Below are 15,370 nucleotides of genomic sequence, written 5' to 3' on the forward strand. Positions count from 1 at the left end.
AGAAAGATGAAGTACACAAATTGTGCAGAATGGTTTCCTGTAGTTCCATTGAAAACAGTTTTAGGTACTATTAAATAAATTACAGAATTTCTTTTAATGACTTTCATGGAGAGTTTTCTTCAGAACGAGCAAAAATTTGTTATATGTAGCTTTTTCATATGGTAATACGAACTCTCATAGATGGTGGGAGAGAAGAGAAAATTATTGAGATAAGGAACCTGGAAACGAGTGAATCGAAAGCTACGTCAGGACCCACAAATCGTTATACAATGCAGAGTACAACGGGCACAAGTACAAATATCTTTATATGCTCTTCCTTAATACATACACACATCAGTGTGCTGGTTGCTTTTCCTTTGCGTTGAACAGTCTTCCCACAAAGCATTACAAACTTTACGGCCTGGTGTTTTCTGCACAGACTTAATTGCACCACTAATTACACTGCGCCTATCAGTGTAGACTAAGATTTCTACGTCCCCTCGTCCCCACATCAACACTTCACCTACTGCCCATGGGAAAATAAGCGTTTATGGCTTGCTTTTGCGACAAGCAAAAATACATCTGCTCTTATACCCGTTTAATTCTGTATACTAAGTTGATTCATCATGTGGCTGGTTGCAAACATTATATGGAAAGCAAATACGCTCAAATATTGGCGCGAAAGAATACTGAAACCGTCGTTCAGGTTTTCCCTACGTGAATTTACAAGTATTACTTGTTTGTTGCCAGAAATACTGTTTCCATTATATGCATAATATTTCGACGACCGAACCATCCGCTTCCTACAGATGCTGCAAGTTTTGCTATATGTGTAGTCGCTGCCTGAGATCCAACCAGACTGCAGACTATTGTTCGCTAATTATACCTGAGTTTGATTCCCGACACCTACTATGTCCTTTGATGCTTTATTGTTTTTCGTAAACCGCGGAAGATATGCCGTGAAACTCAAATTTGCGTTGACGGAATATCAGAGCGAGCTCTCAAAGGGAAGAGAGTATCAAAGGGCGTAGTGGGTGTCGGGAATCTAAGTCCACAGCAAGCTTTGTGAATTTGTTTCAAGAATGAGAAATCCTTTGTTACCGAATATGGTTTTTTGGAGCGTACTATTTTTCATCCCGACATCTACTACGATCATTGATGTTTTTGTATTGTTTTTCGGAGCACGCGTAGATATTCCGTCGGTTATCGAATTGGAATGACCTAAAACAAAAGTTGACAACCTACTCAAAACAGAGAACTGTTATTTAATGTCAAGACACCCTATGAAAAAGAAAAGCTGTTAAATATAAAGTGAAAAGACACTATCATTATATGAAGAATACAGCGGTTTCATTCACATGTTTGTTACTGAAAATTTTGCACCACCACATTGTAGACCTAGAAATAAATGATGCTGCCAAGTCTGCAGTGCTTTTTTTTTCTCTTTGCTTCAGTGACGAATTTTCCATCAGCGTAAGCTGTTTGGAATTGACAGCGCAAAGATTACTAACAGGTGTTTAGTTCTGCTTCCTGAAGCACGCTCTTTTGTCAGCTCAAAGTCCTGGATTTCAAAGTGATCGTGATACCTTTTATCGCACATTCACTCACTTGCATTTATTTGCAGCAACCTTTCTTCCTGTCCGTGACACTTTCTTGTCAAAAAATCAAGACGTTGGATTGTTGTTGTTGTTGTTGTTGTTGTTGTTGTTGTCTTCAGTCCTGAGACTGGTTTGATGCAGCTTTCCATGCTACTCTATCCTGTGCAAGCTTCTTCATCTCCCAGTACTTACTGCTACCTACATCCTTCTGAATCTGCTTAGAGTATTCATCTCTCGGTCTTCCTCTACGATTTTTACCCTCCACGCTGCCCTCCAATGCTAAATTTGTGATCCCTTGATGCCTCAGAACATGTCCTACCAACTGGTCCCTTCTTCTTGTCAAGTTGTGCCACAAACTCCTCTTCTCCAAATTCTATTCAATACCTCCTCGTTAGTCATGTGATCTACCCATCTAATCTTCAGCATTCTTCTGTAGCACCACATTTCGAAAGCTTCTATTCTCTTCTTGTCCAAACTATTTATCGTCCATGTTTCACTTCCATACATGGCTACACTCCATACAAATACTTTGAGAAACGACTTCCTGACACTTAAATCTATACTCGATGTTAACAAATTTCTCTTCTTCAGAAACGCTTTCCTAGCCATTGCCAGTCTACATTTTATATCTTCTCTACTTCGACCATCATCAGTTATTTTGCTCCCCAAATAGCAAAACTCCTTTACTACTTTAAGTGTCTCATTTCCTAATCTAATTCTCTCAGCATCACCCGACTTAATTCGACTACATTCCATTATCCTCGTTTTGCTTTTGTTGATATTCATCTTATATCCACCTTTCAAGATACTGTCCATTCCGTTCAACTGCTCTTCCGAGTCCTTTGTTGTCTCTGACACAATTAGAATGTCATGGACGAACCTCAACGTTTTTATTTCTTCTCCATGGACTTTAATACCTACTCCGAATTTATCTTTTGTTTCCTTTACTGCTTGCTCAATATACAGATTGAATAACATCTGGGAGAGGCTACAATCCTGTCTCACGCCCTTCCCAACCGCTGCTTCCCTTTTATGCCCCTTGACTCTTATAACTGCCATCTAGTTTCTGTACAAATTGTAAATTTGAAAGACAGTATTCCAGTCAACATTGTCAAATGCTTTCTCTAAGTCTACAAATGCTAGAAATGTGGATTGCCGTTCCTTGATCTATTTTGTAAGATAAGTCGTAGGGTCAGTATTGCCTCACGTGTTCCAATATTACTTCGGAATCCAAACTGATCTTCCCCGAGGTCAGCTTCTACTAGTTTTTGCATTCGTCTGTAAAGAATTCTCGTTGGTACTTTGCAGCTGTGACTTATTAAACTGATAGTTCGGTAATTTTCACATCTGTCAACACCTGCTTTCCTTGGGATTGGAATTATTATATTCTTCTTGAAGTCTGAGGGTACTTCACCTGTCTCATACATCTTGCTCACCAGATAGTAGAGTTTTGTCAGGATTAGCTCTCCCAAGGCCGTCAGTAGTTCCAATGGAATGTTGTCTACTCCCGGGGCCTTGATTCGACTCAGGTCTTTCAGTGCTCTGTCAAACTCTTCACGCAGTATCGTATCTCCGATTTCATCTTCATCTACATCTTCCTCCATTTCCATAATATTGTCCTCAATTACATCGCCCCTGTATAGACCCTCTGTGTACTCCTTCCACCTTTCTGCTTTCCCTTCTTTGCTTAGAACTGCGTTTCCATCAACGCTCTTGATATTCATACAAGTGGGTCTCTTTTCTCCAAAGGTCTCTTTAATTTTCCTGCAGGCAGTATCTATCTTACCCCTAGTGCGATAAGCCTCTACATCCTTACATTTGTCCTCTAGCCATCCCCGCTTAGCCATTTTGCACTTCTTGTCGATCTCATTTTTGAGACGTTTGTATTCCTTTTTGCCTGCTTCATTTACTGCGTTTTTATATTTTCTCCTTTCATCAATTAAATTCAATATTTCTTCTGTTACCCAAGGATTTCTACTAGCCCTCGTCTTTTTACCTACTTGATCCTCTGCTGCCTTCACTACTTCATCCCTCACAGCTACCCATTCCTCTTCTACTGTATTTCTTTCCCCCATTCCTGTCAATTGTTGCCTTATGCTCTCCCTGAAACTCTGTACAACCTCTGGTTTAGTCAGTTTATCCAGGTCCCATCTCCTTAAATTCCCACCTTTTTGCAGCTTCTTCAGTTTTAATCTACAGTTCATGACCAATAGATTGTGGTCAGAGTCCACAGTTGCCCCTGGAAATCTCTTACAATTTAAAATCAGGTTCCTAAATCTCTGTCTTACCATCATATAATCTCTCTGTTACCTTCTAGTATCTCCAGGATTCTTCCATGTATACAACCTTCTTTTATGATTCTTGAACCAAGTGTTAGCTATGATTAAGTTATGCTCTGTGCAAAATTCTACCAGACGGCTTCCTCTTTCATTTCTCTCTCCCAATCCATATTCACCCACTATGTTTCCTTCTCTCCCTTTTCCTACTCTCGAAATCCAGTCACCCATGACTATTGAATTTTCGTCTCCCTTCACTACCTGAATAATTTCTTCTATCTCATCATACATTTCATCAAACTTTGCATTACATATATCATAAACTTATTCGTTATCAGTCAGTGATGGCAGATCCGACTGCCACGAACATTTAGTCTCACACTACTTCATTGCCAAGGCGCTCAGCAGTTTCAGTCTTGTGAACATACTACTAAACTGGCACCCGCGCCAGTTGCTCGAAACAACTATCTACCTTTCTAGTAGTAAAAGTGGTGGCAGGCTATCTTGCAGTTTTTGTGACGAAGACCACTTGGAAGCTAACCCCCCCCCCCCCCCCCAATGTGTGTATTTATTTAAAAATCGTAAGTCGAGTATAAATTTATTGCTAGTGAATAATACAATGACATTTTGCTCTTCTGTGTATTATTAACCAGTATTTAGGATGGGTTTTGCGTTTGTTCATCGCATGCAGATGCTGTCAGTGTCCGCAACTTTGATTCTCTTTTATGAAAACAGACCTTCTGCCTGAAGATTAGGCTATTATCCAGAGAGTTAGTATGACAAAGTAAGGTTTTGGTAACTTCAGAATTGCTGGTTACAAGGCATAGTACATCATCGTTTCTTTCAACTTTCTATTAACTTGTGAACCTTTAGTGGCCTAAATAAGCAACCCCATCTCGTGTCGATTCGTTCAACTTACTGTAATCAATAACCTTCAGAAATGACTGCTAACTATTCATTTGCAGAATCTGAGAGTGCCAGCCTGTGGAAATAGTGTGTGATGTCACTACATGGCGTCATACTTAGGCAGCAGAAGACCATTTGCATTGCACACTATTCATCGTAATTGAGCTCGTTCATGACTGTAATTACTACGTGATTGGACGCGAATTGTTTATCGTTATTTCGTGTGAACTAGACTGGACAGTCTGTATGTGTTCGATCAAACTACGATCTTATTTTTACTGCCAAAATGCTATTTCGTTTTTGTGTGTCCACTTACAGAAGGAATTACAACGGAGGTCCCAAAATTACGGTATTAGAGTTCCGGGAGGATGAAACAGTAAGGAGCAAATTGTTATCAAGTAGTCACAGGAAGAACTTCACTTATAATTCAGCTTCAGTGCTTGAGTTCGTTTATTTTTTAAAAAAGATCTTAATAGAGGTCTACTGTAATGATGAAGTGCACGGTTTAGCGTGATCGTAACTGAACGTCGTGCAAATGCTTTTTCGAGAACGTTAGCTTCCATACATTCACATGGTACTACATTCAGTCTTTAGTATTTTTTGGTCGTACAAATCGGTCTGGCTGCAGTAACCTATTCAGTTCAATTTCCTGCTGCTAAAACTCTCAACCTATTGCATAACGATAAGAAATGTCGTAGAGATCTACTCAGTAAATGTAATCTAATTTAAGAGTAGCTACCATATCAGCATATCTCACATACACTAGGAGTCACTAGGCCATCTTCAGAAACCTGATGTTCAAAATCCATGCCAATAACACTGCGTAACACTCAGATAGTACAATTCGAAATTAGGCTACTTTTCTTTAAAATTATCTACAGAGATCCACAAAATGGAGAAATGTATGACTAGGTGAATATAGCAAATGGAAAGAGAGGATTTTGGTTATTCTGCGGAATTTACAGGCCGTCATCAGATGTAAGTATAAAATAATCTGTGAACACATGTGTAAAATGGTAAAGGAGTGTCTTGGTTAAAATGGCTCTGAGCACTATGGAACTTATCATCGGAGGTCATCAGCCCCCTAGAAATTCAACCTAACCAACCTAAGGACATCACACACATCCATGCTCGAGGCAGTATTCGAACCTGCGACCGTAGCAGTCGCACTGCTAAGGACTGAAGCGCCTAGAACCGCTCGGCCACCGCGGCCGGGTAAGGTGTATCTTATCAGTTCGTTGTGCAAGCTATCTTAATTCCTGGGTAAGGAGCTCAGACAGGCCCTACGTGAAATACCTTACACTTCCTTCATAAGGACCCAATAATACTGTTTGAAAGTAACTGTGTACATATGTTTCTGATTTTATGCAGCACGTAAGTGGCCATGTTTTAGCTTTCTTCAAACTGTCACTTTCTTTGGTTGCACTAACATATTGACTTTGAAATTATAATTTAAACACAGATATACAAAAGGACCTTGCAGATTTTCCATAAACACACTATCATTTGAAATAGGTCATAATTAAACAGTAAGTACAAACGATTTTGACAGCTACGTAGTCACCAACTTGTAGCAGTTACTTTACTTTCTTTCGAAATACCTTGCAGTGTTGTGTTTAGTTCCCATTATACACTCCTGGAAATGGAAAAAAGAACACATTGACACCGGTGTGTCAGACCCACCATACTTGCTCCGGACACTGCGAGAGGGCTGTACAAGCAATGATCACACGCACGGCACAGCGGACACACCAGGAACCGCGGTGTTGGCCGTCGAATGGCGCTAGCTGCGCAGCATTTGTGCACCGCCGCCGTCAGTGTCAGCCAGTTTGCCGTGGCATACGGAGCTCCATCGCAGTCTATAACACTGGTAGCATGCCGCGACAGCGTGGACGTGAACCGTATGTGCAGTTGACGGACTTTGAGCGAGGGCGTATAGTGGGCATGCGGGAGGCCGGGTGGACGTACCGCCGAATTGCTCAACACGTGGGGCGTGAGGTCTCCACAGTACATCGATGTTGTCGCCAGTGGTCGGCGGAAGGTGCACGTGCCCGTCGACCTGGGACCGGACCGCAGCGACGCACGGATGCACGCCAAGACCGTAGGATCCTACGCAGTGCCGTAGGGGACCGCACCGCCACTTCCCAGCAAATTAGGGACACTGTTGCTTGTGGGGTATCGGCGAGGACCATTCGCAACCGTCTCCATGAAGCTGGGCTACGGTCCCGCACACCGTTAGGCCGTCTTCCGCTCACGCCCCAACATCGTGCAGCCCGCCTCCAGTGGTGTCGCGACAGGCGTGAATGGAGGGACGAATGGAGACGTGTCGTCTTCAGCGATGAGAGTCGCTTCTGCCTTGGTGCCAATGATGGTCGTATGCGTGTTTGGCGCCGTGCAGGTGAGCGCCACAATCAAGACTGCATACGACCGAGGCACACAGGGCCAACACCCGGCATCATGGTGTGGGGAGCGATCTCCTACACTGGCCGTACACCACTGGTGATCGTCGAGGGGACACTGAATAGTGCACGGTACATCCAAACCGTCATCGACCCCATCGTTCTACCATTCAAATGGTTCAAATGGCTCTGAGCACTATGGGACTCAACATCTTAGGTCATAAGTCCCCTAGAACTTAGAACTACTTAAACCTAACTAACCTAAGGACATCACACACACCCATGCCCGAGGCAGGATTCGAACCTGCGACCGTAGCAGTCCCGCGGTTCCGGACTGCAGCGCCAGAACCGCTAGACCACCGCGGCCGGCTTCTACCATTCCTAGACCGTCAAGGGAACTTGCTGTTCCAACAGAAGGTGTAAGTCAATTACCCTGGCCAGCAAGATCTCCGGATCTGTCCCCCATTGAGCATGTTTGGGACTGGATGAAGCGTCGTCTCACGCGGTCTGCACGTCCAGCACGGACGCTGGTCCAACTGAGGCGCCAGGTGGAAATGGCATGACAAGCCGTTCCACAGGACTACATCCAGCATCTCTACGATCGTCTCCATGGGAGAATAGCAGCCTGCATTGCTGCGAAAGGTGGATATACACTGTACTAGTGCCGACATTGTGCATGCTCTGTTGCCTGTGTCTGTGTGCCTGTGGTTCTGTCAGTGTGATCATGTGATGTATCTGACCCCAGGAATGTGTTAATAAAGTTTCCCCTTCCTGGGACAATGAATTCACGGTGTTCTTATTTTAATTTCCAGGAGTGTATATTCACTTTTACAGGTAAGCCTATTCCTTTTCAGAAGGATGATGATCTTTTGGAAACAAAAATCTGAAATCACATGAATGGACAGCTATTAAGTGCCTCCCTCCAAAAACGACGTTTCAAGTCAGGTGCAGTTCCACTCGTGCTGTCAGACTGTCCTTTCTACTTGGCAAAAGAAGAGAGCACACGTGAAGGGCAGAAGCTTGAAAATGAACTGTTAACAGCACAGCTGCAGTATTGTCTGTCTACTCAAAGAGACTACGATGATGCTTTCGCTTTCTGTAACAATGAAACATATTCTGCTGCAAAATTTTCATGTATGTGCTTGGTACAGATTGATAAATAAACCATTAATCTGAAGTATGTAATGCTTTCCTGTTTACATATCTCTCAACATACAGGCTTTCATTTCGCACTGGTTTATGCAAATAATGAGTCCCCCCCCCTCCCGCCTCACCCCCCCCCCCACGCAAAATAGATACACAAGAGAAACATTTACACCATAAATATTGCCCCTGATGCTTCATGTTCAGTTTCATCTTTCTGGTATGTTACATACTTTGTGACACGCTGTCCCTCGACTTTGCTCGTTCTATCTCGGAAATACACGGAACAGCAGGGCATTCATTTAGCATTGCAGAGCGGCATTTTTCGTTCGGCAACACTCTCTGAGTTCGGCTGAATCGTGAAGTCAGCGCTGTATAACCTTCACTATTTGTTCATTGTAAGAAGGACGTTCAAAAGTCCAGTGGCTGTTTGCACAAAAAGAGACAGTCAGGCAGTCTATCGTGGCAATCCTTCAACGGGAGTGACAAAAGAGGGGCATAAGAACTCTCAATTCGCATAAGCGACAGTTACTGCGTGTTTGCTATGAAACGCCATTACAGTACAATGCAAAAAGAATTTAAAGATTTTGTTGACAATGAAAGAGCAAAAATTTACAATGATCACAGATAGGATTCATTGGTCTCTACGTCAAAAGGCACTTGTGCCAAATTTGTAGGCGTGGAGCCCATGAAGATAATGGTGGTACGAGTAGTAAAATTTCTGAAGCCACACACATTATTCTTTTCTCAGTTGCAACAGTTTTCAATGGAACTGAATGAAGAGTATAGGTCTTCATAGATTACCGTAGGTTAAATTGGTTAAACCAAGAGGCATGCCGGGAACTCTCTATTGTTTAATTTCTATAGCAGAAAGTGATTTAGGAACGAAAACTAGAGCATCCAGAATTGACTGCAGACTTGGCATTTTAAATGGACTTGGCTGCCCACTGCCCACTGTAAGATTTTGCAACGTAACCTCTTTCTGATTTGATAGGGACGCACTTGTAGGTCATGTTGTAAAACATAAACATTCTAATAATGACAGTCCAGTTCCCTAAACACATAGGCGCTTAGGGAAACGCAAAGTCTGAAGAATTCGTTGTATCCTTGAAAGAATAACAAGGATAGTCTTATAAAGAGTTTGAGGAGACTGTCAATCTTACATCTGGTACCAAGCTGTTCTCGAGACAGTTCGCCGTTACAATTGAAAGCGCTCCTGTGCATGTGCAGATCTAACTGGGTGACCTGCTAGGTAATGCGAGTTTTAAATACAAATCTTTTTGTTTTAAAACTAACACATCTACATTGCTTTCATCAGGTGAGTTTCCAAGTCTCTATAATGAGGCTGCAAAAGTGCTACGATATTTCGATCAATATATTTGTGTTGAATGGAATGGACAATGCCTTGAAAGGCGGATATAAGATGAACATCAACAAAAACAAAACGAGGATAATGGAATGTCGTCAAATTAAGTCGGGTGATGCTGAGAGAATTAGATTAGGAAATGAGACACTTAAAGTAGTAAAGGAGTTCTGCTATTTCGGGAGCAAAATAACTGATGATGGTCGAAGTAGAGGATATAAAATGTAGGCTGGCAATGGCAAGGAAGGCGGTTCTGAAGAAGAGAAATTTAACATCGAGTATAGATTTAAGTGTTAGGAAGTCGTTTCTGAAAGTATTTGTATGGAGTGTACCCATGTATGGAATTGAAACATGGAAGATAAATAGTTTGGACAAGAAGAGAATAGAAGCTTCCGAAATGTGGTGCTACAGAAGAATGCTGAAGATTAGATGGGTAGATCACATAACTAATGAGGAGGTATTGAGTAGAATTGGAGAGAAGAGGAATATGGGGCACAACTTGACTAGAAGAAGGGATCGGTTCGTAGGACATGTTCTGAGGCATCAAGGGATCACCAATTTCGTATTAGAGGGCAGCGTGGAGGGTAAAAGTAGTAAAGGGAGACCAAGAGATGAATACACTAAGCAGATTCAGAAGGAAGTAGGTTGCAGTAGGTACTGGGAGATGGAAAAGCTTGCACAGGATAGAGTAGCATGGAGAGCTGCATCAAATCAGTCTCTGGACTGAAGACCACAACAACATGTCTGTGTGTAAGATCTATGGTCGATTATGAAAGTAAGTGCCACGATGATGTGGCAACTTGAGTGCGAAACTCTGTGAAACTGTCTGCGAGTGCCCATATGTCAACAGTTTGTAGTATATAAAAATTTTATTATGTCTTCAGCGCTCCAAAAATAAATAATACAGAACTTTTGTTTTTTGTGACGTATGTTGTTGAGAAATGCGAAACATAAAACCAAGTAGTATGCAGTGTGATTGCACAGCTATTTAGACGCGGTGATTGACAGCTTTCCTCTCTTCCTCCTCCTCGTTCTCAGACGGAGAAGACTGGCAGTGGAGGATATGTGAAGCAAGGCTGAGAGCTTTGGCATTAATTCCCGGGCATTATTAAACATTGCTTGACCTACTTATGACTGAAATCGGTGCCACATGCGGTATAGTGGTTACTGCATTAACAGCAACTTCACAATCACAGATTTGTAACAAATATGTGATTCCTATCCAACCCGCAGTGTGAAAGGTGTTTCAATAACGAAGAAGATATTGAATGAAGATTTTTCGCTCGAAACATCTCGTGTAAGCACGCTATAAATTACAACTAAAATTAGGACAGTATGTGTACTCATTGTTTTTTATTTCTCATGATGTGAGCATTAAGAGAAGGAAAACATTCTCTCTTTCTAACTATTCCAACTAGAACAGTGAAATTTTTTGATGCATGAGAGCACTTTAAGATATTGACTGAAATATAGTTAGCTTACAGACAAAAGCGAATTCCACCAAATTTATTATGTACTTTGTCGATACCCATCTTGACCAAGTGGGACATATCAATGGAGAGGCTATATGAACCCTGAAAAACAATCACTTCGTCATTTGCAATTAATGTTTTGTTTTCCAGTCTTACGTTTACTGAAATTGAAAAGAAGCTTTTCACCAGAAGTGTTTCAATTATATTCACAAAGTGCAGTCTGTGTTCACTGTGCCTTTTCCTTTTGTTTACATATTCTGATCGTCACTGTTTATTCCTTCGTTCCTAGCGGTTGTTGAAGTCGAGGAAGACATGGTTGCTTATGTGCAAAAAAATAGTTCAAATGGCTCTGAGCAGTATGGGACGTAACTTCCGAGGTCATCAGTCCTCTAGAACTTAGAACTGCTTAAATCTAACTTACCTAAGGACATCACACACATACATGCCCGAGGCTGGGTTCGAACCTGCGACTGTAGCGGTCGCGCGGTTCCAGACTGAAGAGCCTTTTTTTTAATCTTATTTTGTTCGTTTCAGTTCATTGCATCTGTTCTGGGCGGACGTCGCAAGACTCCCCTATCAGTTCGTCGTTGATCCATTACCTCAGTTCTTTTTATTACAGAGGGCAGTTAACCCCCTGGCTGAACATGCTGAACTACCGGTTCGGCATGCCTAGAACTGCTCGGCCACACCGGCCGGCGCTTATTAGCACTTTGCGATTCCTCGCCTTTTAGAAACTCGTTGTTTCTTTTGTGGCATTTCCGAATTTTTCCACTGTAGTTCACATCTGTAAACTTCATAAATGTTATTTTCATAGAAATCGAACTGTAGTTTCACCTGTTCCACTCTCAGGAAAGTGCAATCATGTGATTCTTTTCTTCTGACTCCAGCCTACTTCTACAACTAACGAGAGAGCGGACATTAAAACATGTAAACCGAGAGAAAAAGACACCATTGGTCACAGGTAATTTATAAATATGAGCAAAGCGCTTCTGATGGCAAACTTCTTATAAACTGCAGTGAAATAAGAATGGGAGAAAACAATACATGTAAGTTTGTGAATAAAAGCAAAGTCTGGTGAAAAACTTCTCTGAAAGTACAGTAAATTTAAGACGGGAAAAACAGCGGTAGCTGATGCATGACACCTACTGCGGAGGACGGATGTGCAAATAAACACACAACATAATTTTGTTTCGAAACCATTTAACGATAAGTTGCAAATAAAACAATTATGTCATTTCAAAGACGAAAATTGCGTTTTCACAAAGCATCAGAGAGTAAAATCGATGTTTTCGCGAATTTTTTACTTCTAAGTCCCTTTACCTAAAGGACACTGCGACAGGCTGCGACTACGCCTGATGACGTCACGGACTAGAGCACAGGATTTTTTTTGTTTTTGTTTTTTTTTAAAGAGGTGGTGATAATGCTCGTGCTTCCCTCAGTGTCGAATATCGTGAAATCAACCAAAATCGTTTCTCGATGCTATAAATACTGAAGGTTGTGCGACGTGATTCAAGAGAATCGGAGTGAAATCTACCTGAGTCAAGGACATTCCTACGCACTTGCCTACAATCAGTCATTCCACCAACACCGAATTGGTTGTTTTGGAGACAAATAATCGCGGAGTAGAAAAGCAGCTGCAATCGCTTACTACTAGAAACACATCTGGATCAGATAAGAAAATCATAAGACTCTGCAGGATTACGTGAAACAGCTTGCTTCCCTTCTAGCAGTAAGACATCTTACGTCGCTGGTCTCTCGAAGCGTACCAATCGACTGAAGCAGATGGGTCACAGGGCGCTATAGTACCCTATATCGCTGAGGTCAATCACTTGTAGAATTATTTCATTTTACGAGGTTTATAGAGAACGAGAATCTCCTCTATGAGTAATTCGAAAACAGAGATCTCGTGAAACTCAGCTCCCTCTGTACCTGTATAAAATCCACTGCTCAGGTTCATGCCATTTTTGCTCAGGAAGGCACCTGGCACAGTCCCACAGTGTCTTTTAGTGAAATGACTACAAGATTGTAAATAAGTTATACAGAAACGCAACCAGCCACTTTTTTGAATAATTATGTTTTATTCTATGAACCGGTTATCGAACCTTTTCAGGTTCATCTTCAGATGGTTTCAGGAAGTTACATCATTTCTGCTAGCTTAATGTTGGGTGGTGCTCTCTATCACATAAAGATGGGTCACACTTTAATGTATCGCCATGACTGTAGCTTATCTGACGATATGGATGTAAATTTAATTTTTACTTACTGCGGCAGTATAGGCGACTTTTTTCGATTAGTGTCCATCTGTCTGCCTCAATTTTGATGTCCAGTAGTTACATTAGTATACACACTTCCACACAAACTATATTAATTTACACTCTGACAATGAGACTTTTCCAGCATCCATCATGCGCTTTACAACTGTTGCTTGTAACAAAGATCTTGACAGAAAGATATGGCATAGGCCTACTTTGTACAAAGATGTAATTTGTTGTTCTTTACATGTACAAACACGATGTACCGTAAAATACCTACGAAATTTCATCCGGAGCGACCTTAAGTTGAATGACCGCATAAAACAAATTGGAAAAGCTGATGACAGACTGAGATTTGTAGGAAGAATCCTAAGGAAATTTTTTTCACTCACGAAAGAAGTGACTTACAAAGCGCTTGTTCGACCGATCCTTGGGTGTGGTTATCACTGTCTGACACTTACCAGATTCGATGAAGGGAAGAGGTATACGAGTTCAGTCGAACAACGGCGCCGTTCGTCGAGGGATCGTTTACTCGTCAGGAGAGCATTACGGAGGAAATGCTCAACAAAGTTCAGTACCAGCCGCTACACGAGAGGTGTTGTGCATTTATAAGAGGTTTACTATCGAAACTCCGAGAGAGTACGTTCCGGAAAGAATCGGACGACATATGACATCCTCTCACGTACGTCTCGCGAAATGACGACAACGATAACATTCGAGAAATTAGAGTAGATGCAGAGTTTTACCGACACTTTGTAAGCCATATTCGCGAATGAAGCAGGAAAAGAATTAACTATACCTGAAGTAACTTTCGCAACACACTGTCAGGTGGTTTTCCGGAGAGTAGACGTTTAGCGGAGGTAGACCGTAATGCGTTCGATTTCACGCTAATACTGAGCTGTAAACAACTACCAGTTCCCACCGAATTCCGCACAATTTGATCGAAGCTCAAAAAGAGGTCCGTGACAATTGTTGTTGGAGGAAATGCTCAAAAAACAGGCCTGATCAAATGCAACATGAGCCGTAGCTCCACGGTTTTTTGGGAGCTGCCACAGCAGTTCAGCTGCACCAGTGAGAGGCAGCCATTGGGCGTAGCAATGAGGCTGTATACACATCAGGGCTAGGTCAAGAACTACAGAATAGCAGCGCACCGGTAGGATGAAGTTCTTGCAGGATGAGCCAAGACGCTTCCTAAACGCCAGGCCACGGGTTTGTTATCCCGAACGTGACTTCAAACAGCACACCAGCGCACCAGCTGCTAGTGCCACGGGCTGCTTCTGAACTTCGTGCACCGACAGGCTGCCTCCCTAACCACTCCCACAACGACCTGACTCCTGATCTAGAGGGCAGCGGAACAAGGCGGGGGCAGTAAGCCGCCCACTCTTCCCTGCTGGTGTGGTCGCTTAGGTGTCACTCGCCGACACTGGACGGGCCATGATCCAGCAGAAGCTGGCATCTCCTGAGAGCAATGCACCGATGGCTACTTCCGCGAGTATCCGTGTTGCACTGATTGGGAAGGACGCCAATGCGTAAGCTCCTGGAGTTACAGGGTGTCCGAAAAGACTTCCCCTGATTACATAAATTGACAACTCAGTCTAGAAGTAAGATACAAATATGAAACTTGTCTCGAATTGTTTACAACTATCGAAGTTTTTTTCTGTTTTAGGTTCGCAGTACATAAGTAGTGGATAAGGTGCAGTGCCCAAGAAGCCATGTTAACCAGTGAGGAGAAGGCACAGTGTGCCGTGTGGTACCATGAGACACGATCACCAACCACAGTGCAGAGACTCTTCCAGACAACATTTGGAAGGAATCCACCTGATGTCAAGAGCATTAAAGCCTTGTATAAGAATTTCAAGAACACAGGATCGGTTGCTGACCTTCCGACGTCTGGTCGACCAAGAACTTCAGCAGACAGGGTGGAAGCTGTAAGGCAGGCTTTTCTGCGAAGTCCGAAGAAATCGGTGCGCAGGGCCTCACGT

The 15,370-nt window shown here is 42.5% G+C and overlaps 1 protein-coding gene across 1 annotated transcript in view; it reads right to left on the minus strand.

The window, feature by feature from the left end:
* The window catches only part of LOC126100669 (sodium-coupled monocarboxylate transporter 1-like), a 190,225-nt gene that overhangs the window by 154,865 nt on the left and 19,990 nt on the right, over window positions 1-15,370 (minus strand). The window lies entirely within an intron of this gene.

This window comes from Schistocerca cancellata, chromosome 9 (assembly GCF_023864275.1).
Source record: "Schistocerca cancellata isolate TAMUIC-IGC-003103 chromosome 9, iqSchCanc2.1, whole genome shotgun sequence".
In the NCBI taxonomy this organism is placed as follows: Eukaryota; Metazoa; Arthropoda; class Insecta; order Orthoptera; family Acrididae; genus Schistocerca; species Schistocerca cancellata.